This window comes from Uloborus diversus, chromosome 10 (assembly GCF_026930045.1).
Source record: "Uloborus diversus isolate 005 chromosome 10, Udiv.v.3.1, whole genome shotgun sequence".
Taxonomy (NCBI): Eukaryota; Metazoa; Arthropoda; class Arachnida; order Araneae; family Uloboridae; genus Uloborus; species Uloborus diversus.
In genome coordinates, this window is record NC_072740.1 from 99785948 (window position 1) to 99813244 (window position 27297).

A 27297-nucleotide genomic window follows, 5' to 3' on the forward strand; every position below is an offset into this window, starting at 1 on the left:
AAGCCAAATCAATTTTGTACTACGATTGCAAACTTTTAAAATTATATAAGAAACTATTACTTTACTGTTAAGCATAATTATCCAAATTTGGAGAACTTATTTTCAAGTTAAAGTGTAAATTCCTTTGACGTCCAAAATATAACAAAAGACAATGTAGGGGAAAACGGGGCACATGTAAACTTTTTTTTATTTTCTTAATTTCTCAGAAATTATTATCAATTTTTCGAGGAAAATGTGTCTCCATGATTCAATAGATTTTGGACAGATTTTTCAAAAAATTATTTCTTAACGTTATGAACTTTTTTAAAAATGTCTTCCATTGTTCGCATGTGCCCTTATAGGGCGGTACATGTGAACAAGCCTGAGGCACATATGAACACGATTGAAAAATGCAGGACATGCATCATATTTCAATAAAAAACCCTTTAATATAAAACATATGATTATGTACCAAATACTTTGAAGGGTATGTAACCTATACTATGTCAGTTTAAACTGTACAGTAACTCAATTAGAAAATATTTTTTCAAACTGCGTAACATTGTTCAAAATGTCAAATTTTAAAGTTACGTAGCATGTCTCAATTACTGGATCGACAAGAAGAAAATTTATAAGACTAAAATTTACTAAGAATATTTTATTAAGTAATAAGTTTATTCTTGATATATAGTGCGTTTAAATTTCATACATATATGATGATGAATTTTAAAATTATTTTAAACTTAAGTTTTTAGTTACAAGAAAATACTTTTTGTCTCTCTTTTTCTTGTAAATATTATGCAACACTAAATTGTTGGTCCGCTATTTAATAGCAAAATAATTTTAAAAGTAAAAAATAATTAAAATAATAAATACACTGCTCGACACTGAAAATGCAACACCAAGAAGTAATCGTCAAAAAGTGATGAAATTTGGAAAAAAGACAGATACAGCAAGGAATAATAAATTATCTTAGCTTCAAAATGATAGGCAGAATACAGAGCGAGAACGGCGTCGGCTGAGTAGGATGTAGGACCACCGCGGACAGCGATACACGAAGAAACACGTCTAGGCATAGAGTCAATAAGGGTACGGATGGTGTCCAGAGGGATCGCTGTCCATTCCCTTTCAACCATTTGCCACAGTTCGTCTTCTGAACGAGGCAGGGACAGAGTCTGCAAACGGCGTCCAATCACATCCCACACATGTTCAGTTGGTGACAGGTCAGGAGAGTACGGTGGCCAGGAAAGCATCTGTGTGCCTTGGAAAGCATGTTCGCAGATGCAAGCACTGTGTGGTCGAGCGTTATCCTGCTGAAAAACTGCATTAGGTAGCCCCTGAAGATAAGAGATTGCCACCGGCCGCAGCAGATTATCCAAGAATCGTTGGGCCGTCATAGTGCCCTGAATACGAACTAGAAGTGATATGGAATTGTACGCAATTGCGTCCCAAATCATTATGCCACGTTGTCGTGTGGTGAGACGTTCCACAGTTACTGCCGGATTAGATCTGTCTCCACGTCGACGCCATACACGTATGCGGCTATCACTGGATAAACAGAAGTGGGATTCATCTGAGAACACGACATTTCGCCATTCTGTCATCCACGTTGCTCTAGTCCGGCACCATACTAAACGTTGCTGTTTATGTTGTGGGGTCAATGGCAGTCTTCTTATCGGAAGCCGTGATTGCAGACCACGTGCGACCGAACGACGGGAAATGGTTCTAGTTGACACGGGAACATTCAGGGTATTTTGCACCTGCTGCAGAATCGAGGAACAAGTGATTTGTGGGTCTGCTACAGCTTGTCGGTGGATGCGTGGATCCACGCGTTCTGGCGTCACTCTGGCTGTCCCTGCACCCCTGTATCTTACCACATTTCATTGTTCCAACCATCTTCAGCACAGTCGATGCACCGTGCTCGCATCCATGTGGGTATCAGCTGCGATTTGACTTACGGACCAACCTCTCCTTCTCAGTCCAATTACAATAACCCTCGTAAAATCTGCTGGAAGTGCCTTCGTTGAAGGTGGCCTGGCATTCTCTCGTATTACACGTATCCTCCAAGAAAAAAACAAAATTTCTTCGATAATTCTCCAGTCAGAAATAACGACACGAATATTGCCCATTCTGCAAGCTCCTTCCCTTATATCTTACTTCGCGTGCGTCGGAGAGCTGCGCATTTCACATCATTAACATAATTCAGTGATGTACGTCTACTCTAAAATTTGCATAAATTTCTGCAAACTTCTTCTTGGTGTTGCATTTTCAATGTCGAGCAGTGTAATTAGTTAATAATAATGTTTAATAAGATTTCAAATTAAAATTTGCTAACAGATTGTAGCAAAATAGAAATTATGAATCTTTACACCTTTTTAACACTTATAATAACCCTACACTAATATTTATATTACGGAAAGGATTTGGGAACTGTTCACATGTGCCCCAACTTGTTGTGTTTACAAATGCCCCGTCAAATACCATAGAACTAATTTTCAAAAACGAAGAATTCTTTATTTAGTTTTAAAATTTAAACATTGTCATAAATTTACTTGAATGTACGTATGATGGTTTGCAATATTTAAGTTTAGCTTTTTAGTTAGTTTAAAATGTGTTTTTACGTGAAGAAGACAGTGATAAAATTACATCAACATCTGCTAAAACAAAGAAGTTGTCGCCACAGGAACATAAATTGACACATTGCTCTAACAGTTTGGTCAAGAAATAGGACTGGTACTGCCATTACTTGAGAATTTTTCAAGATTTCTTGCTTGACGCTATCCTAGTAAAACATACTATGTTCACATATGCCCCCTTTTCCCCTATACATTTTTCCACAAACCCATTTCGTATTCTCCATTTGTAAAACTTCAACTTTGCGGAACTTGTAATAATGATGTGAAACAATAACTGAAGTAATTAATCTATTTCATAGACATCAATTTGTTTTCAATATTTTTTTCTGAAATAAATTCAGATAACAGCTGGCACATATGAGGCAGTGAGAAGCGAAGGGAAGTACGTAGCAAAATTAAAAACTTGGAGATAACCAGTACACATGGTAGGTGAAACTCTCATCTGTCTTGGCGCAAGAGATAGTGCTAGTAGCCGTGGTAGGTGCTGTTATACAGCATGATTTAAAAAACTTTTCAATGAAAGCCTACCTATGACGTTATATTTAAGCGCGTTTTACTCAAAACTTGAAAATATTCACTTACATTCCTTTGCTTCTCACGGCCTCATATGTTGATTTTTCAAGTTGAACGACCTGATGTGTACATCACATGACTTCCTTTTACTCCGATTTAATGTCATTTCCCCATTTAAGGCAATTTTAATGTGATTCAATTGTTTACTCTCTAAATATCACCAACAGTGGCCAAATTGAAACCAGATTTTTAAAAAAAAGTCGCCAAGTTAGAGACAAAACTTTCTAGGACATACCGTTTTTGAGCTAGGCAAGATACATACACACATACATACGTACATACGGACGTCACGAGAAAATTCGTTGTAATTTACTCAGGGGTCTTTAAAATGGATATTTCGTGTGTCTGTATGTTCCTAGACATATACCCACGAGTGATCGAGTCGAAAAAAAACTCAGCATTCATTCGGGGGTGAGAAAAATAGAAATTAAGGCTGATTTTTGAGTGAAAATTTTTTCGCGAATACAATGCTTCCTTTTTTGTAAAAGGAAGTAAAAATCAATTTTTCTTTGTTTACAACCCACGTAAATGAAGCAGATACTGTCTCAAAGTTATATCAACTGTTCTTAAGCAACAATAAATATTATACTTTCGAAGAAAATGAAGCATTGAAAGAAAAGTTTAAATGTACTCAATTGAAACTAGTATGACATGAAAATTGGGCCCGTGGGATAATTGGTTATTACTGATACCTAAAAATTTTTCAATTAGTTAAAGTGACAACTTCATGCGTCTTCAAGTGAAAAATGCTCTACAAATCGCTATTAATTCTCGTGAAAAGTTTTTGAAAACAAAAAAAAATAAGAATCTTATTGAAATTATTCCATACATTCAAAAATGTAGATTTCCTGTGGTGTAAGCTAAGCAAAATTTTAAGGCATTACAGTGGACTCCGGTTAATTGAATCAGTGGTTAATTGACCCAACCGCTTTAATGAATGAAATTGTCAAAAGCAGAACAAAATCCAGCTTTATTGAATTAGCCACTTTATTGAATCAGCCGCTTCATGGAATCAAAACTGTTTCGAACAAACGTGATTCACATAAACGGCGGCCGCTGTATGTTGAAGAGAAAAAAAAAACGAGTTTTTTAAATGTATTTAAAACACATCACGCTGTTTTTTTTTTTCGAAGAATAAGTTAAATAATAGATCATTTTTAATTTGAAGAGTTATTGACAGATACTGGGAAACATTTTCTACGATCGTCCTAATAATAAATTTAAAACCAAATATGTTTCTACCATTTGAAAGTCAAGGAATGAATAATAGTTTTGAACTTGTATCTGGCGTAAGAATACAGAAGTGTACTAAGGTGTAAAATTCAAAGTACTTTTAGTGTTAAATAACTGCAGATCTAACTACTGTATCTTCTTGGTTTTTTAGCACACGTCCAATTTTCAGTCTTTTCTTGTCCTTAAACGAAAAGTAGTATAGTAGGTCATCGTTTATCCGAGAAACCAAAATATTGGTTAACCGAATTATTGAATATCAGAAAAGTAAATGAAACTAGTGAATATATGTATCGCGTTAAAATCCATATTTGGCATTCTGGACAATGGACACTAGTATGATATTAAGCTTGAAAACAGCAATTTCAATAGATTAGTATACATGAACATCTTATAATTCAAAAGTATGCAAAAGCATTGTTTATTCTATCCATTGAAATTCATTTTTAGTTTCTAATACATTTCATTGTCACTTTTAAAGAAATTTGGTGCATATCATTCTGGACAATGAACGCAAGTATGATATTAAGCTTGAAAATAGCAATTTCAATAGATTAGTATACATGAACATCTTATAATTCAAAAGTATGCAAAAAGTATTGTTTATTCTATCCATTGAAATTCATTTTTAGTTTCTAATACATTTCATTGTCACTTTTAAAGAAATTTGGTGCATATCATTCTGGACAATGGACGCTAGTATGATATTAAGCTTGAAAACAGCAATTTCAATAGATTAGTATACATGAACATCTTATAATTCAAAAGTATGCAAAAAGCATTGTTTATTCTATCCATTGAAATTCATTTTTAGTTTCTAATACATTTCATTGTCACTTTTAAAGAAATTTGGTGCATACCTTTTTATGCTTTTCCTAAATTGCTCTAACAACATTATACGTACGATGAGAAAGTTTTAGACTATGACCACATCATAAAGACAGATTCAGCGTTTAGTACTTTGTTTTTTGCCATAAAAACACAACATTACTCCTAATAGTCAAAGGTTATTCATTTTAAACTACGGCGCAGCTGTTAGTGGACAAGAGATGACGTTTAATTATTTCCGTTGTTCGGGGCAATGTTAGCTGGTTTTCTTCACAGTTTACAATTATTTCATCAGTAAAATATACTATCCGAAAAATAACCATGGTTAAATGAGTTATCTTTCAAACAACCGTTAATAAACGTTGTGTATAATTCATACTTTAGAAATTATCAGCCAATCAATGACAATTAAAGAAAAGAAATCAATTTTACTATCCAAAATGTGAAATGAAATAACTTTTTTTTGTAAATAACGATTATGCAGAGTAAGCAGCTTGTATCGAAACGTGATTAATGAAGCTAAAATGGTAAAATGGCAGTCTTACAGATTTTTTATAAACTGTAGAAAAAAAAAGTTGAAAGCACATGTACGCAAATAACTCAATTTTTATTAAGTAAATAAATGAAACAAAGAGGAAAATGCTTCAATCTACATTTGCTAGATATACATCAAAAATAAATCATTACAAAATAATATCTCTCATAACAAAAAGAAGTATCTACAAGGGGTAGCAAAACTATCCACAAAGGAAACATTTCTTATGTTATTAACAGCAGAAAAATAAAAAAAATCAAGAAGGTTGACGGAATCTTTGAAGAGGAAAAAAAAAAATCAACGCTCATTTTTTATTTCAGTCTGCAATCTCTATCAGCATTACATAATTTAAACATTGAACGAACTTCAAGAATAAAGTGAAAGCTTATTTCTTCATGACTCATTCATTCAGTGTTCCGAGTTTGATTATTGTAATAAACTCTATTTGCTAACATATTCTCAATTTTAGTTAAAAGAAATTAGTTAAATGGCTGCAAATCAGAAGTTAATTCAGATAAAAGGTCTAACGTGTAAAAGTAGAAAGTGCACAATGGACTCAGACAAGTTACAATTCAACATTTACTGTAGAATATTCCCAAAAGAATATCCCGAGGGTCATTTTTCATGTTGTAACGTTTGAGTCATTGCAGACCTACCCCTACGCTTAACGATACATTACTTACTTTTTACACATTATTTTAAAAAGTAATTTCTCAATTGCTTTTTCTCTACTTAGTAAAACTTTTCAACAAATGCTTTAAGCCCTTACAGCATGAGTGTTTTTATGAAAGACTTTACGAAAAATGATCAATTTGTTTGACATCAGAAAATGAATATTATAGATACTTCTTCTTTTTTTACAATTTCAATTGCGGGAGGGGGATAAGTAGAGAATGGGGGGAGGTGAAAGTTATATAATAATAACTTTTCAAAATGTAAACGATTTCTTTGCATATTTATTTGCATATATATTAGCACATATTTATTTGCAATTTTGGAATTTCAAAATATGAAAATCAAATTGTCAAACTTACGAGCATAAGAAATGCTAAGAATTCAGTTTGGCAATAAAACTGGATATGCAGTGAAGCAACGTTTATGCGTTTCTCTTTCATACGTTTTTATCGATTATACGTCTAATACTTATTAACGTATACCTATCATACGTTTTTTTTTTTTCATTTACACGTTTTTTTCACTCCCTTCAAAAACGTATAAACGGTGATTCCCTGTATTTTACCTTTTCCACATCAAAGAACCACTTTACAGAAGAAAACGGGTTTACTATAGAAAAATGCTGCATAATTGTGTCATCTATAATAAATAAATTAAATAATAATCTAGCTTATCTATTTTCTTAAGGACGGAACTCAGACTGGCATTAAAAGGAAAATTCCACTAGATGCGGGAACGCCCGTGTCAGGCACGGGAAAATACATTAAGTGGTTGAGCAAACGTGAACCTAGTTTTGTGCTTCTTCAGTTTTTTGAATTTTAATATTATTTGTGATGTGGAATTGGAAAGCGAAAAATGATGATACCCTACTATTTAACTAAATTTAGCTTTTGGTATTGGTCACAAGAAGTATACCTGAGTATATCTTCTTCACCTTCGATTTTGCATACCTTTATATTACCCGACATAAAACGCATACTTAATCATCTTGTCGGAAAGACTTCGATAATTCTATTTTAAACTCCATAGACCAGCCTGAGTATGTTAGGTGTTGCCCCGGAGGTTTAATACAAACGATTTTTCAGCAGAATACTTGAAAAACAATGACATGTGATATGAACAGCAAAAGTGGAATAATTTCTACTTTAGAAGTGTAAATATGTTTTACGTAAATATAATTTATGCAGAGAGTTTTCGAAACAAACTATCACCATTCACAAAATTTTACAATGCTTACCATAAAGGAATAATAGCGAAGCTACAACTGGAAGAGTCCTAGTAAAAAGTTTATAGAAGCATACTGCCGTGGGCAGGTAAGGGGCAGTAACTGCAATTTTTTTTTTTTATTTTTTTTTGCATTTTTGTCATCTATTGTACGTTATCTTTATTGTACAAGCTTGCTTATTTGGTTTCCGCAGAAAAAAAGGCGCCAAAAAACGTCTAATTCCAATATTCCCTATTGTTATGATTGAATCCAACACACCTTTCTTCAAATATCACGAAAACTCATTTCTGCAGATACTGCCGTTTACTTGCCCACGGCAGCATAAGATAGCTAGGGTCGCCAACCTATTTTTCAGTAGCTTCATGAGCAATGACTTAAAATACAGGGTGTTTCAAAATGAATAGCGGGGTTTTAACATGTTATAATATTTATTGCACCAAACTTACAGCCACAAGTGATATATCAAATGAAAGAGAAACTCAAACAGTTTTACGTAATAGCCTAGAAGTGTTCAATGTGAGCACCATTCGTCACTCGGCACACGTCAAGACGATATGCGAGTTCTTCCCAAACTTTGATGAGTGTCTCATTAGTAATTGCTGCAACAGCTGTTTCAATCCTGTTCCTTAATTCGGGAAGGTCGCTGGCAGTGGAGGCACATACACACGGTCCTTAATAAGCCCCCAAAGATAGAAATCACACGGCGTTAGGTCGGGTGACCATGGAAGCCATGGGAAACAAGCCCTGTCATTAGGCCCCTTACGGCCAATCCAGCTGTCGGGTACAGTTAGGTTAAGCCAATCGCGTACCTCATTATGCTAGTGAGGCGGCGCACCATCTTGCTGAAAGATGAAGTTTTCTGTAAAACACAAAACGCTTTCTGTTCTTTAGTCGCCATCTTTGCTACAAGCGCTTTCTAGCGGATTGCAGTAGAAACATTCCACGCGCATGCGCACTGATGCCAACAAACAAAATTGTTTGAGTTTCTCTTTCATTTGATATATCACTTGTGGCTGTAAGTTTGGTGTAATAAATATTATAACATGTTAAAACCCCGCTATTCATTTTGAAATGCCTTGTATAATGGTTTCTCACTTTTATTTGCAGCAATGCAAAGGATAAAAAATCTGTACCTTAGAGCCAGAAGGACATAAGTCACATTATAATAATTTTACCGGCGAGGGGAAAAACTTTTTTTTTTTTTTTTTTTTTTTGACACATGCAAAGGATGGGACGCGATCTTTTAACCCTGGTAAAAAATTGAAAAGCTTTTTTTTTTTTTTAAGTATTACGTTCACATGGCTCGATGCGGAATAGGCTTCTAATAATGCATTAATAAACGAAAAATCGCAATTTTCGGACTTACATCAGTCTGGCTGTGAGGTGCAAAAATTATAACTATATAATATTAAAGAAATAAAAATATTTTGCAATATGTTATACTAAATAAAAACAGACTTCAAAATAAAATAGGTGATTTTTTTTTCAAACTGATAAAAATTTTAGAACAAGAATTCGATTTTCAAAAGTTTTAAATCACGTCATAGATTATCAAAATGATATATTCTTACGTTTGGATTAAGACATTTACGCACCAAATTTGAAAATCAAATCTAGATATAAGTGATCCAGTTTTTAAAAGCCATGAACTCCGTAGTAATGAAAAGTTATCCCAATACAAATGAGCGCACTAACATACGCCGAACGTGCAACGAGAGGTTAAACCCATCCAGAACCCTTGGTTTACAGCAGTACACGTATATACATGAAAGCTGGGATTGGTACTCCCAGTATATTAATGTGTTACATACATGTAAAGGATTGTGAAACAAAGTGAAGCAATTAATATTCTACGCGTTTAAAATTGATATGTATTAACTATGTATTTTTTATATCTTTCACTATACATTATTTTATATTTTTGACAGTAAGTTTTAAAATTTTGTTAAAATAAGTTAACAAATAACTAAAGAAAAAAATTCTATTTGCTTAGAAAAAAATATTTTTCTGTAGATGAATGAACAAATAAATGAAAAAATGATTAAATAAAAAAATAATGAAATTATTCTTTCATTCAGGAATGAAAAAATAAGCAAATTAATTAATATATGAAAACCAAACATAAATGAGTTAATGAAATAGCGAATGAATAAGAAAATTAGTGAATTAGGAGATGAAAAAATAGAGGAAGAAATTTAAAGTAATTAATTAATGAAGGAATACGTAAGTAACTCTATCAAAAATGCAGCAATGCACTTGGTTAAGTTAAATTCGAAAATATTGAGAAATTGGTTACAGTAACGAAATGACTGATTATTATATATGAAACCAAACGAAGAAATAAGCCATTCGTTTTCGGTACAGTTCCGGTTTTCGTTCCGATCAAAATAGGAGTCTTTCCCGATATTCACTTCAGTTCCGGTTTTAAACCCAGGTCCTGAAGTTTATACGGCTTTTTGTTACATATTCCTTAAGTTCAAATGGACACAACGCTTGCGCATTACATGTTAAAAGAAGCTTATGAACATTTGTTATCCCTAGTGTTAAATTCAAAATATTTTCCTTTTCTCCCGTAAAAGCAGTTTCAATAACATTTGTTTCTATCAAAATATTTAAGCTAAAGCCTTTTGTTCAAAAGCTTTTGTGTGTGGATGCGTGTTAAACAAGCAGCTATGCTTTTGACAAAATTTACATGCAGAATTTTATGTTTCGGCATGATTCAGGCACGATTTCATATAAAGTTGATAACAAATAAATTTTATTAACAAATAAATTCTAGGGAAACAAAATAATGTATAACCTTAAAATACTCACGAGATTAATTAAAAATTTTTACATCAAGCATGTAATCTAAGTACCTTCAAAGCAAGTTGTTTCATGTGTTTAAACGGAAGTTAGTGACTTAATTTTTCGTTTGTTAGAATGCTGGCGGTAGTCTCGTTTTATCCGAAGATTAGAAATCACTCTTAAAATTTGATGAAGCATTAAAATCTCATTAATTAAGCTTCGTAGAGCGAAGTAATTAAACCTGACTCGAAGCATAAGAGTTTTTAACGATACCTATGTTTATTTTGTAAACTGCGTCACGGTGAAAGTCGATAACAGCAAAGTGTTGTTTATTACACTAATGTTTGTGCATGGACATGTAATTAGACCTTTTTTCACATATCCATTATGAAGGAAATTTTTAGTTGATTGCTGAAAAGCATGCGTTGGAATATCCTACTGAAACTGTTGCTTGTGTTATTTTTATTACAAAACAAAATGTTTATGCTTTAAGCATATGTATTAGTATCACAGCATTAAACAAATTAACAGCTAATTTTTACGTAAATGTAGGTTTATGACCATAGTGAAAGTTAACAAGTAGAAAAGTATTGTTGGATATAGTTTATGGATAAAGAAGTAAGCCGATGTGTGGGAAACAAAAGACCTGCATTTTTCACTCTTTTTGAACCAGAAACTGGTCTATTTTTTTAGAACCATTCGAAGCACTTTTTGAAACAGTGTTTAAAACACTTCTGACAACACTCTTCAGAACACTTAATTGGTTCAGCACGATTCTTTAACACATTTGGCAACACATTTGAGAACTTTTTTTTGAACACCGACACACGTCTATTCTTTTAGAACTCTCTGTAACACACTGTTTTGGACACGTTGTACACTAATTTGATTTACCAGTACTTCTCGTTAATATTATAATAATCTCTCGTCGCAGCTGTTAATCGCTGCCGGACAATGTACAATCTTCGACCAAGAAAGGCCATCGACAGCATTTGACACACCAACTGATGGTAATTCATTGTAAAAAAGAATTCTATTATGATCCTCTTGAGAAATTTGATAGATACTTAATGAAAGCTGTTGAAACTACATTAGTAAGAAACAAATCGATTGTTTCACTAGTGTACCCAAATGAGTTCCTAATCTGTCCTAAAGCAAGTCCTCAATCAGTTTTCAAATGTGTTCCCATTCTTTAATTTAACAGATATCCTGAACGGGACAGATTCGGCGCACAATTCAGTACCTTTTTTTTATGAAGCACATTCTCAACATATTTTAGAATACCAACGAGCACATGGGACACTTTTTCCGCATAAAGTGTTCCAAACGAGTTTTTACTGTGTACTGGGAATTTGCTGTGTATGTACTAGTATGACGTATGTCGATTGAGAGACGAACAAGCATACATATCTTGAAATGAGTTTAATAGTATTTTTTTCAATTAAATTCATCGTGAAGATGATTATGGTGGGCTTGTTTAACGAATGATTTCACGGATCCGTGGACTTGGGCACCATAGATTTAGCAGCAAAGAAATAGTATATATTTTTCTCTTTGTTGCCTTCTTTTATTGACCGACTTCAAAAAGGAGGCGGTTATCAGTTCATACCGTATGAATATGTTTTTTTTTCCCACTCACTGCGTCTCACCTAGTGAACCGATTGTGATGATTCTTTTTTTAAGGGATAGGGGATGGTTCAATTTAGGTCCCATTACTTTGACGATATTTGTTCATTAAAAAAAAGTTATGGGTAAAAAACAGTCAATTTCAAGCAGTTTCTTTTTTTTTTTTTTTTTTGGTTTATTTTGTTTGTCTACTCACAGCGTCTTACCTAAAAAACCGATTTTGATGATTCTTTTTTCAATGGATAGGGGATGGTTCAACTTAGGTCCCATTACTTTGTTTGACGATATTTGTTAGTTAGAAAAAAGTTATGGGTAAAAAACAGTCAATTTCATTTAATTTCTCTATTCGGAACCAGACTATGGATTTGGGAAGGAAACCTTTTTAGAAATTATGTTCATCGAGGGTATTTGAAATGTATTATGTTTTTGAAATTACAGTTGAATCTCGTTTATCCGGCCCTTGTTCGTCCGGATCAAATTTTCTTAAAAAACATTTTTGTCGTTACATTAATACAATTTTAAATTACGCTAGCAATAACATAGCTATAATACGACAAATGTTCGCTTTTTTCTTTCGTTAAATGAAAAACTCTTGTACAGATTTTACAATAAATACGGTGGTCTGAAGAAAAGACATTCCTTGAGAAAACTCCAAAACTTCCGTCAAGAATCGCAATTTAGGCCTAGTGTTTTTTTGGTAGCGTAATGGAAGACAGGGAGCAGTGATTTTCTGTTGAAATTTTTTTGAAAATGGAAGTCACTGGTGACGTTATGGAGTCGAGGGCTAAGTTGGTAGAAAGAATGCAGGGGGAAAAGTGACTCTCTTTTGGAAATGTATTCTCTGCAACAATGCATTTTTAAAGTTATTCGTGGTGATATTAGGAAAGGGGGTGGGAATCGGGGTTTTCTCTCAGAAATTTTGCAGAGCAAAAGAACAAAAAGTGAAGCTTCAGGCTTTCTTTGGTCTCTTAAAGAGATCATGACACCCTCTTGGTACCTCGCTTGGGCTCTATCGATACACTTTAATTTGCCACTCGAAGCAAGGGTCCTTGCCTGGTTTACTCCAGACGCAGCAGTGGTCAGACTCAAGGTATTTTGGAGTATTTTTGTGTTAAGATTTCCTCGGCAGTGATAATTCACATTCTTTGTTCATTTACTGAACCGTCTTTGATAGGGTGGTTTAGTTGTGACATCAATTACACAGTCATCTGAGACAAAACCCTCAGAATCATCTAGGATTTTGGAAAGGGAACGTTCTTCTAATTTCCGCTTCGTAGATCCGCCCCCCCCTCCCCTCCATAATAAAAACCCATTGTTGCAAAATTTTGTTACCATATAACAGTTATATTAATAGTGGTTGTTATGAGAATGTTGAGTGGAAGGCTTCTCTGAAACATGCAATAAGTTTATTCCCCGTCATTGCTCTATGGTGGGGGCAAACTTGACCTGGAGGAGAATCACCTATGCCAATAATAGATGTTGAGGATAAGTAAGGAGAAATGGGATCGCATCACAGGCGACTTGTATGGTATGAAATATAAATTAGTTTGGGAAGCGGCTTATATTTAAATGGTTATAATTGAATTATCATACAAATGAATAACAGAGAGGAACAAGGGCAAATTTTTAGTGCCAATCGCGTAAAGTTTAAGGCGTGTTTATAGTTTTTTTTTTTTTGTATATGGAGCATTTTTATAAAAAAAGCAATGTGAAGTTTCGGGATAGTAACTTCGTACTATTTCTGAGATACATTTGCACTAAAAAGAGTGAAATAAAATAATCTTGAAAAAAAAAAGAACTTACTACAAAATTGCTTAAAAAGTAAAAAATAATTTTATTCTTTGAACATTACGATAATGCTTTTAAACGTAATTTTTGAAGTTGGCGCAAAACTATAGATAAAATTATTAGTAGCCATAATTCAACTATAACAACTAGTAGAACTATAAATTTTATCGGGCCCAGTTTCTTTAATACCACTGCATACATTATGCATTGGTGACAACATTGGTGAGGAACAGTCTACATGTTTCGCTCCTAATTTAAGATGATTTTCTTAAAAACTATGAACGAATTATGGTTACACATAATTTTACTTTTTGTTTTTGCGCCAACGTCAAAAACTACATTTAAAAGTATTATTGATGGTGCTCAAAGAATAAAATTATTTTTCCCTTTTTAGAGCAATTTTGAAGTCGGTTCTATTTGTTTTCAAAATTATTTTTTCCCATAACATATTATAATAAATATAATGTACATTTTAGTAAGATTAGTGTGCAATATATATGTATGAGTGTTTGACTTGGTATCTAGAACAGAAAAATTACACAGCAAATCCTAAAACACTTTTTGAGGACTAACACTAGTAAACTTTTTTAAACACTTTGAAGCATACTTTTTTGAATAATATACTACCAAAAACATTTTAAAGACACTCATATATGTATACCCTTTTGATACTGCATTTGAGATCATTTTTTGACTACTCACACTGTCACCTTTCGTAGAAAACTGCACTGTTAAAAATTCAGGAACATTTTCTGGTAATTGTTACTGTAAAATGGCGGACTTACAGCATTACTGATTTTTACGGTAATTTATACCGGAAAAATAAGCGATCCCAGGTCCAATTGGTTGCTGTGGCCTACCGAGGAAACCGCAAAATTTTACAGTAACATTTGATTTTTACGGTAATAGTTACTGGCAACATAGACGTGGTGATGGCATAATCAGCTGCCTAGAAATGGATGCCATTTGAAAGACGATTGTCTCAGTCCATTCTGTGTAAAGGCATCCACGATGCCAATCAGTAATTTTTGTAACACTATTTCTACAAATATTATAGTAGTAGTCTTGAGGGATTCTATTGACTGGTGGTTAAAACAAGCTTTAAACCCTCTGAAGATCAAAAGATTTGAGAAATATGTGGAAGTTTGCTTTGTTGAAAAAAAGTATATTTACAGTATGCATACAGTGTATACTAAAAAAGAAGTCAAATAAAGATAGCAAAACTCATCTTCCTGCTAATAAAACGATATCTGTATGAAAAAAGTAACTGAACTTTCAAAGTTTTTCACTGGTTTAAACCTTCTATTCTATACTATCCTCACCTCAATATATATATATAATATATATATATATATATATATATATATATATATATATATATATATATATATACATATACATATATATATGTGTGTGTGTGTGTGTGTGTGTATAGATATATATATAAAAGCCAATGTTACTATTTTATGTGCAAAACAAATCATTTTTTCTATGCGTTTTGCTGGCAGTTTTTGCAAGAACATTCATACTTAAATTGCAATTTATCTTGGCCTGAGAAAAAAAACCAGCTATCAGAAGCAGAAAATTTCATTTCTTGAATATCATTTTTTATTTATTTAAAAATGATGGATTCCTGGCTTTCTGTTTGAAAAATGAAATAATCTTCCTCTAAGCGCAGCTTCAAAATAAATCGGTCGGTGAAAATTTTCCATTTCAAAGATGAAACTTTTTTGATTAGAAAAACTTATTGATTCATCTAAGACTGAAAGTAAGTCCGAAGAGAAGCATCTCCTTTTATATGATTACAACCTTACTCAATAGAAATTTAAGGTAAAAATCTAAGCTTGAAAAACCTTCACTACATTTTTCTTGAACTGTAATAAAAGTTACTTTGAAGTGCAATAGCAGTTTTCTACGATTATTTTGCAAAAATAATTCACTGCACAGTGCTTTTTCTAATTGAAACTGGGTAATCTACTCCCTCTCCCCTCCCTCCCCGCGTTTTCAGTGAAGCGTTTTCTGTGAAGAGTTTGTAGAGAATTCCATTTCTAAAAAAAACTTTTCAAATGTTAGTCACAGTCAACTCATAAAATGGAATACTAGAAACCTTCACTGCATTTTTATTAAACTGTAATAAAAGTTAATTCAAAGTGCGATAGTTGCTTTCTACGATTATTTTGCAAAAATCAACCTACTATTGCAAACAGTTTTAAATTGTGGAAATACTAATAATAAATTTAAAAAGTAATCTTGGAATTCACTGCACAGTGCTTATTCTAATTGAAACTGGGTGATCTTTTCCCTCTCCCCTCCTTCCCACGTTTTCAGTGAAGCGTTTCCTGTGAGTAGTTTGTAGAGCATTCCATTTCTAAAAATTTCTTTTCAAATGCTAGTCACAGTCAACTTATAAAACGGAATACTAGAAACCTTCACTGCATTTTTCTTCAACTGTAATAAAAGTTACTTTGAAGTGTGACAATCGTTTTCTACGATTATTTTGCAAAAATAGTTCACTGCACAGTGCTTATTCTAATTGAAACTGGGTGATCTACTCTCTCTCCCCTCCCTCCCCACGTTTTTAGTGAAGCGTTTTCTGTGAGTAGTTTGTAGAGCATTCCATTTCCAAAAAGAATCTTTTCAAATGTTAGTCACAGTCAACTTATAAAATGGAATACTAGATTTCTCTTTTTTGAGCAGCAGTGCAATGTTAATAGGGTAGATTGCGTGTATATCACCGTAATTAAATACTACTGAGCAAGTTGGCCTTGTAGCAATATTTTGAGATTTATCCATTAAATTGTGCTGTCCGTTTAACCAAACGTGCGTGGTTACACCTCTTTTTTTCACATAAAAATCATTGAAAAAGCAACGTTTATTAAATGATTAACTAGAATTTTTGAATTTTAGCTTGGGTGAGTAAATTTTATTTTCTTTTAATTTTTTTTTTATTTATACAAAAATAGCCTTATCTATTTTGAATAATAATATTCATAAATATAACTTTCCCTAGTTATTTTTCGGATCTGTTTTCTTATTAAAATGTTTTCAGAATAGTTTTGCATATTTCTGAAGAGGAAAGTGGCAGTATGGGGCTAGTTGGCTCATTCCGCATTTTATATGTTTGCAAGATGGGCCAATATTACCCAAGTACATTTAAAAATATTTTTTCGGCAAATTTTCTTTTAATTTTTAACCATTATAAATATTTTAACGTTGAAAAACAGCAAAGATGTATCCTTTAATATATTACTTAAAAACAAAGTCACTAATTTTATCGACAATGTTACTTTCCTTGAAGATAAAAATGTTTTAAACTATTTAAATTGAAAAAGATTTGTTTTGAAAAAATCTTGTCCCTCTTGGCTTGAATGTACGTTTAATACTCATGAGTTGCTTTACACTTTTCAAAACTGATCAAAATAAGAAGAGCAACATCAGAAACATAAAGCAACAGTTGAATGATATTCCTCAGAAAAATTGGTTAATTTAGGAACTTTGGAAGCATACGAGTGAGAGTAATTACAAAATAACCGTAGCGTAGCACGTTTTTAAAACTTTTATTAATTATCTTTGGTTATTTATGTTCATTAGTAAAAACCGAAACGATTTGGTTAACCTGCAATATCTCGAAAGATCATTAGGGAGATAAAATTACATTTAATGAAATCACGCACAGAGTTTTCAAGATGAAATTATTTCCGCAGACAATAGGAGAAATGATTCAGCAATTTAATCTTGCTATAACATCGAGAGAGATGTACTTTATTTGCTATAAGTTGTTTCAATCGACATCAATGTCAATTGTATTTGAATTTGTGCATCCTTTGTATGTAGGATAATAAATAAACATAAAATGTACTATTATTTACAAAGCGCTATGCTATTTACTATTTCAGACACAGAAAGAAGTATAACAATTTTGTTATTTAAAATTTAATGTATTTGCAGGCGTCTCATGCGGTACATTCAAAATCAACCTCTTGTAACTTGCTTAAAAACTAGTTAATATATTTTTGCTCTATTAATATATTAATTTTAATATAAATCGTAAATTTTGAGAGCAAATATTCTAATGTAAAGGAAACATATCTCATTGTTGTGAAACAATAGTTTAAACCATTAAAAAATACTATGTATTGGGTCGTTCCATAAAAAGGAAATCACTTTGTCCCTCGCACGTGTCGGTTTATGTATTTCATTCAACAGTAGGGTAGGTGAGGGTAAAGCCCCGCAGTTTTTAGTTTATGTAACATTGTGGTTAATAAAGAGAAGAATTTCTCACTATTTCAAATTAAAACCGTAGAATGGTTTATTAGCTATTGCCTCTCCTAATTCCAGCTCAGTCTGATCATTAATTACGGAGAAATTTACAAATGAACCGAAAAAAATAATTGCGGTGTTTTACCCCACAAAATGGGGTAAAGTCCCGCATTGTAGGGGTAAAGAACCGCAATGCGGATCCTTACCCCAGTCAAGATAATACTGGATAAAAAAGGATGACTGTATAAAAAAACACCTGATAATAACTCTTTATAACATTATTTACTGGTTTGGATTTTTTTAGTTGTAATTCCGTACCTGTATTTAAGTTATCGAATGAAGTGAAAAGTCTCATTCTTTTTTTCTTTTCTTTTTTTCTATTTTTGAATTTATTGGCTTTTTGGTCTGTTTTCTTTTCTTCTTCTTCTTTTTTTTTTTTTTTTTGACATTGGTATTGTGAAAAAGTTAACTTATGTCGTTTTGACTCCATATCATGCTCTTTTCTGTTTTTCGCACGGCTTTCCTCTCCTTTCCCATAGCAAGCTGTTCTTTTTCCATGACTTTTCTATTCAACCTACTGGACCGCCTCGAAGAATTTGGCGATTCTTTCTTTTTCTTGCATAAATAAATTACGGTGGGATGTAGTGCTCAAGTGGATTCATAGCATACGCAGCAGTACTCAGTTGCAACAGTTTCGGAAATATTTCTCTTTTCCTTTAGGAGCAACGTGTAGAGAAAGTTTGTTTGGTGTCCGTCTGAACACCAATTTCGTCCATGTTAAACATTTGGTTGGAGCTCAACTTATACTTTTTTTAACGCGGATTCCAAGCTGTCAAAATATTGTGAGAGCTAAGCTCTATTTGAAACCCATGGCTCTAACTACGCTGGTTTTGCTTTGAACTCGCAGAGACAGCCTATTTCTCTTCATGAACTCACTTGCAAAATCCCTACCAGCAAGTTGGGATTGAACACAAAATTGATGATTTTATTTTGTTTTCCTATGCATATTTATGAAGAAGAAACCTTAGAGATTTTAGAGTAAGACCAAAAAATCTCGGATGGAGAAGAATACAAAAAAATTACCAAATCTTTTTTTCTTGTTCTAAAAGGTAAAGTAAAGGTTGATATAAATCTTCAAAGTTTCTCACCTCCCCGTTTCTTTTGTCGATCCCCAGATTTTAAACCAATTTTAACGGCTGCCATGCAAATTGATGAGCATTCTTCTATTAATCTAAGCGCTTCATTGAGTTAAAGCTCCGTTATTGCTCTCAAATCTTCTTTTTATTTTGTACGTCCTGGAGTAAATTGCAAAAATTAAAAATATGTTTTAACTGAAATGAGCGTGAAATTTCTTTTAAAATAAAAAAATACCCATATAATCTTACTCAAATTCAAATTTGTGAGCAAATGCAAACAACCGAATATTTTTTAAAAATAAAAACAATTGCTCAAACACATTCTAAAATAATAATAATAATAATGAAATAGTGAAAACTGTCAATTTTGGGTCAAGTAGGGCAAATCCCCGCACTTTTGGAGCTGCGGGGATTTACCCCAAAACTCCTGCGGTGATTTACCCCATTTAGCCACTTTCTGGAAAAACGCGCCATGTTGTTTTAAAAAGCCCGCCTAAGAAATTATTTTAACCCGAAAATAAAGCTTACATTCAGCAGTACCATCAAGGAATTCGCTAATTCTTTTCCTCAAATCCAGCAGTTTTTTACTGCTTAAATAATGTCTCAGAAAAGTTACATGTAAGTAGTAGAAAACTGACTTTCCTCATTTTCTCACCTCGAGAGTGACTCACCGGGTCAAACTTTCATGGAACAATTAGTTTCAATGAGACAAAACTATCACCCGATGGTCAACTTTTTACTCGATTGAGGTCAGTCAAAAAACTCGGTACGGGTTTTTACCCCACGCGGGGCTTTACCCCCACCTACCCTAATTACTTAAAGTAATGGCGAAATATTTTGCTTAAGGAATGACACATTCGTTTGTAATTTGTTAAGCAATAAAATTTTTATCATTACCCTTTTAAATTATTATTTTCAATGAAAAATATAAGGCGTCACTTGTGACACAAACCGTTTCCGTGTAATGGCCCTGTGTAGTAAACGTTTTATGACGCTGAGAAATGTGTTTAGGATAAGGGACAGTAATTACATTTCACGAGTAATTTATATATATCACGAGCAACATATGGTCTATTATAATATCTATTTTAATTGGTAGGTTTAGAACAAAATAAAACCAAATTTTTGAAATTAGAGTTTTAGAAACTAATATTAAACGTATTTAAATATGTGTGATGCAGAATTAAAGAAAAATACTGAAAGGTTTTTTTTTCAGTGTGATACTACAAATTGTGTGTCGTGATAAGTATTAAAGTAGTAGGGTGGACTGGGGCACGTTTACGCGGCTTTTTTGCAATGAATTTTCTAAATTTTTATGTTTTAACTTAAGACATTTTAAACATTGCGGTTTTATGAAGCAGTTAATGGAGTCGAAATTGCTATATTCAGTTGTTGCTCAGTTTGTGTTTTTTAACAGTTAAAAAAATTATTTTTGTGTCCAAGTCGGTTGCGTAAACTTGCACCGGACACGGGACACGTTTACGCATATTTATTTTGACACCTTACGTGGTTCTGTTAGTGTTTGGAACATAATGTCTCACAATCGTTAAAATAAAGCACATTCATTACAGACTGAATAGTGTATAAAGTAAAAGCTGAACGGACGTGAAGACGGCACTGCATGATTGTAAGCTATAAGATACGAATGTGCAAATTCAATTAAAAATTAAATGGTGCTTTTCAAAACTAAATGGCCTGAAAATACTAAAAAGGTTTTGAGACAGTTCGGAACGAAAAAGGCGTCAGGGCACGTTTAGAAGCAGGACACAGTAAGAACGTGCGTAAAGGTGCTCAGACGTCAACGCGTAAACTTGCCCCATTGCCAAGTTTGGATTTATTTTTATTGTTCAAAAATATTTAATAACATTTCAGTTCGTATAAAGACATTTCTCAGAAAAGGACAAAATTCTGCTAATTTTTATACATATTTTTTTCTTTGACTAAGTATTATTTATTCACAATGAGCTTCAGAACGTTCAACTCAAAATTTACTCGACCTGGTAGAAAACAAATTAGTCTTTCTGCATGCTAGACCAAAGCTCGACTGATGCTCAAAAACTTGTGAAGATATTTGCAAGGAGCAGCATCAATATGTTATGACTGTTAGCTCTCCAGTTTTAATTAGTTTTGAAAAAAGGGCACTGCTTAAACGTTCCCCGGTCTACCCTATCTGCAGTAGAGCTCAAAATGAGAAATAGCTTTTTAAAGTTTTACGCCTCGATACATTTGATTCATTATTTCTTTAAAAATATTTCCCATTCTTTAACAGCTGTAAAAAATTGTATTTAGGTAAAATATGTTAAATAACCCAATTTTGATAGAAAAAACAGAGACGAAGTCTGCGCATAGCACCGCAGTACCGCTATTCTGCCGTGCTAAGCACAGATGTGGTATCTGCACATTTTATCAAAATTGAGTTATTGTCACCAGGTAGTCGTTAGTAATTTAATTAACCTAAATGTCAAGTTTTTTGACGATTTGTGAACGCGAAACATTAAAAAAAGCTTTATGAAAAAAGTCGTAACTGCACAGTTTGCGGAGTTTGCTAAGGCAATTTGAACGTAAGTGACAAATACTAAGCCTTTAAAGTGGTATCTGCGCAGTTACCACTTTTTCCCTTAGTATTTTTGTAGACACGACTTTTATACCTTAGTAAAGCAGCATATTTAATAATGTAGCAGTTTATTGTAGTACAGAATATTAAATTTAGTTTGCCGTTGAATAGTTGATACAGGTTGATAATAAAAACTAATACAACTTTGCATAACTGTTAAAGTAAATATTCAGCTTTTTCTATTTAAATGTTTATTTAAAATGCGAATTCTAAAAAGGAAATGCATGTAAAATATTCATATCTAATTCTTTCATGCAAAAAAAAAAAAAAAAAAAAAAAAAACGCATTTCATTCTACGGCCAGTAATATTTTTATTTAAGTATCGTCTGCTGTCAAAATTATTTTCATGCTCGGTAAAAATGAATCTAGAAAATAAAACATTATAAAAAACACATTCTTTGAATATAAAAAACAGAAAATTGTTATGGATTACAGTGTCCAGAGTTTTGAAAATGGTATCTTTCAGAAGGTAGATTTTGTTAGATTTATATTAACAAAATAAAGCGAAAAAGTTAAGTGTAAAGAAAACAGATGTTTTCAGTATTATTTAATGATACATTGAGCACGTTTGACTAAGCTATTTTTGTCGTATCTGTGCAGATACCCCTAAAAATGCTTAGTAATTGTCAGTTACGGTGAAAATAGCTTAGTATATGAAAAGGTTTTGAAAAGAAAATGTGTCGTAACTACATTTATCAATTTTAAATTAAGATTTTTACAAAAATACGCTCTTACGGTTTTTAGATAAGTTATTTACGAAACAACTACTGCAAGTTGAGCATTTAATTAAGTCATAAATCAAAGAAACGAGTTGTAAAACTTTAATCGTCAATTTCTCATTTTGAGCTCTACTGCAGATACCACATCTGTGCTTAGCACGGCAGTATTGCTGTGCGACCAAAGGCTCACACATTGGTCATTTGTAACTGAAAAAAAAAGTGTATTTTCTTTTAATTTTGTGAAGTAATTTATAAATAGTTTCGAAAATATTAACTTTTAAAATCCGTACATTCTAGTTTGGTATTTTTCTTATACTCCTTGCAATCATCTTGAGTATAATGTCGTTAAATAATTAAATACAATTAAATAATAAAGAATTTCGTAAAAGATATATCCATTGTAACTTAAAATTCGAATTATTGAAAAGATAACAAATGTGTTAAAGTTTATTAAAATAAACGAGCCCTGTTTTAATGTACTATAACTCATGATGTATTTGTACATTTTTGCGATATTTTTAAATTTCTTTTGCCAATCATCTGTCATCATTAAATAGATTCATCTTAATTGATGATTTGAAGCGAAAAAAGCAATTTCAAAATAACATATTTTTCGATTAGAAGAAAGTAATTTTCTCCAACTGCATTGTACTCCCTCATTTGTTTCCATTAATGTGGTGCGGCTAAGGCTATTTAAAAAAAAGTTAACTTTAAAATGCAGTAATATTCTTTAAAAAAGTATTTTGCACCCATTCTTCTGCAATTTGTTTTCATTAAAAAATGACGACATAATGGTTTTAAGAGTGCTCAAAAAATAAGCACAGTAAAGCAAAAGGATATAAGTGGGTGTTAAAAAGTTTTAAGTTGAACGCGTTTAAAGTTCAAACCAAGTGGGCGTTAAAAAGTTTTGAGTTGAACGCGTTTAAAGTTCAAACCCTAGGAAAGCATTAAGTATAAGTTTTTCTAAATCAAGCTTTCGATGCGATATACCAGTACTACTACTCAGTGCTGTTGTTCGGAGGGGGGGGGGGAGGGTACGCCGTTCACCGAAATACTTGCTTTTTTTATCGTAAAAATAGCGAAAATGTATGTAATTTATTTAAAAACGCCTTTTCTTTTGGTGAGTCTTCCCCCCCCCCCCCCAACAAAAAAAAACCATACTGAGTTGCACCAAACATTGTTTAGCAACAACAGAACTGCTACTAATACTCCGTGTTGCTCCAAAACAAAGGAGAGACTCTCTAACTAATGGTAGTTGATATCTCCAAGTTTGTTTAATTTTGGCACTTTTAATCCTTTTCTTCTGACTGCCTCAATTGTTTATAGTTGCCCAAAACTTTGTTTTAAATTTAAATTTAGCTTCTATTCCAGTAAAATGATTTTGAAGGTCTTATGGCAGAGCTTCCCAACCTACGGCAAGCGAGCCATGTGTGGTCCGTGTACTTGATCCATGAGGGCCGTTGTTTTGCTTAATGTTTCGAATCGAAAGCTATGTGTTGGAATTTCCAAAACATCCAATCAACCATCGAATATTTTTAAGAAAGAATGTTGCTAATTTGGAGCCAAATGTTCAGAAATTGGTGCCTTGAATATAGATGGAAACTTCTTACTGCTATAATAATCATCTGGTAATGATGACTATAATTCCTGATTTCTAATTTTCCTTCCTTTCTTGTGTTTTCCATGTCATACAGATGAAAAAATTCAAATACAGTGGAGCACCGTTTACACTTTTTTTGAAGGGAGTGTATAAAGAAAGCGTATAAATGAAAGAACGTATAATACGTTTACGTTAATGTGTATTAGTCTCTGCAGGGACCAATTTCAAAACGTATAATTAATTAAAACGTATATAAAAGAGAAACGTATAACCGGTGCTTTACTGTATATTAGCATTTTTTGTCTGTTTTGGTCCGTGAGATTCATCTCAATATGAGGTGCTGCCCTCGGATTAAAAAAAAAAAAGTTTGCTAAAATTGAATCTGAAACACGTGATGTGTTTAAAGTTCTATATGCTGGTGAACTTGAAAGATATTTTTAGAGAATTCTATAGCTTACGTAAATAAATTTTCTCATTAATTTGTTAGGATTTTGAATAATAATTTAAATGTATCATATACTCTCGTATGAACTCGTGTTCATACTAGATTTCCAACGAAAAAATGAAACTCCGTTTACTACAAACTCCAGGGTAACCCGCAACTACCACTATTTGTGGTTTAACCAATTGGATGGGACCCTGAAGACAGCTCTGATTTTTTAATCCAGACCAGAAGCCGAGCACTTCCTGGTTCAGCACCCCCAGAGGTATCGTTTCACTTGGAGGGCTTTGTGACCATGAGCATATTTCATTTCTACAGTCCTCATTAATGAAGACGGTGTATCTTCTTCCGGCTTGGATCGAACCCAGGACCCTCTGGTCACAAGTCCGATGCCTTACCGATCAGGCCATCTCAGTAAATAACAACGAGTTGAACTTTCCCTGGAAATCAAAAATAAGTGTCCTGTCATGAGTCGAATTGCTTAAATGAAGCAATAGAGCCCTCACGACAGCACGGCAAGCATCATTCACATACAGGAAGATTTGGCAAAAATCAGCATGAAAAAACGATTTGTATTGGAAATATTTTACTGTGGCAAATATCAATACACTGAAAGTTTTTTGATGAAGCCTCGACACGTTACTTCCAAAACAGTCTTTTAAGCACATACGTAGTGAAATTCAATGATTTTATTACCTAAAACAACGGTGCGTAAAGGCAAAGTGACATCAGTTACAACTACATTGAGGTGTTAATCATTTCAATCGGTTCTAGTTGCAGATACAGATTATCTTCGGATCCCGTATCGCACAGCGTTTTAACCAGTATTAATAATTCATTTTTTTTTCATGTTGAGCTCATTTTTATGGGCATCTGCATTCGTTTGGAGTCTTCTCATTATTGGCAACGCGTGAGTTTTAAGTTCATTCTGTCTCGTGCTTAAACGGAACAACGCAGTCAGTGGAGATTGATTTTACCTTAAACTAGTTGTATGCTTCCATGTTGAGTTTCGTAAAATTTATTTATTATTTTTCTTTTTATGAAACTGGTGTCCTACTTTCACTAAACTAATATACCCACCACAAACAGAACGATGCAATATTATCTAGTTATACGTTATGTTAACAGCGTAACTACTTAAAATCCAGGTGTGCCTAACAACACTATTTCCAGTATTTCAACGCAATCATCTAAATATGATGTAACCACTTAACTTTTATTTTCGAGGTAGACCGTGCAACGATAGATAACGCCGGAAAGGAAAAACAAAATAAACAGCAAATGCATTAACAAAAAAAGAAAAAAATAATAAGAAGAAACACAATGTAAAATACTTCCTGACATTATTTCTTTTGCTATATTAAATATTAACCAATTTCGTAACACATTTTTCTTTGTAAACGTATAGTTACTTTTTTCTAGATTAAAAGAATTTAACCTCCAAAAATAATTAATTGCTTCAGATTTTTTCGTCTTTTGATTTCATGACTTTATTTTAAGCATTTAAGACAAAAGAATAATACAGAATATGCTTAGGTTACAAATGAGACCGGAATGGGTTACGTCATGCAAAAGTCTGATTCGGCACGTAGGTTAAATTTTCCCCAGAATATTCCAATAAAAGCATAGAGTAGTTGCGTGTTTAAGAATGCATAAATGATTTTCTCTAGGCTAGTGACTTAAAAAGAGTTAAGTAAGGAATATAATTATGTCACACAGAATTTTTCTTTCTTTTTCTTTTTTTTTATTTTGCCGTTCATGCATTATTCAAAAGTTTTCATCCAAAAGTATTGTTCCTACTAATTTTTCTTTTTTCTTCCGCTAAGAAGGTTGATTGAAGTTATAACCTTTTAATAATTTCTGACTTCTTTATGAAGCACCTAGAAGCAATAGGGTGTACGTTCCGAAGTTAAGAATTTGGAGATAACAAGTAAATAATAGTAGAAACTCTTCTGAGGCAAGGAATGGTACTACTAGCTCCATTAAACTCTGTTATACAGCATGATTCAGAAAGAGTAATGAATGCCTTCCTAGGATTTACGCATCATATTTAGTCCTAAAATAACAACTACTTGAGCACTTTGATTTGAACTACACCTGATATCTGGGGATGATTGTAAAAGGTTTTCTGCCCATTATAAAACGGTTTTTTCCGTATTGCCTCCTTAATATCCCACTACCCATCCCATCATTATGCAAAATCCTAACTGTACCACACATCAAAAATCTACGAGATGAAAAATTGAAAAAGCTACATTAGTTTATGTCATTAGCAACTATGATAATTGTAAAAATCATTTTGTTTACACCAAGTGCTGTTACTCAAATTTTATGAAAAAAAAATTTCGTACTCAGCTCAGCTGTATTAATATTCTATTTGAAAGTAAGTGGAAAATATTATCAGTCTTAAAACATACGCTTAAATTAAAAATTTTAAAACAGGATGGTCATCAAGATTTACAACTAAAAGAATGATGTAACCGTAGTGTTCACCGTTTTCTGTAGAAGCATGTGACTTAACGCAAAATATGGAGCAGAATCCTGCACCAAATTTTTTTCGCAGGAGATGAATAAAAATGCGCATTTGTCCTTGATGAAACATGTGTGCACTAAATGATTATAAAAAATAAAAAGTACATTTACT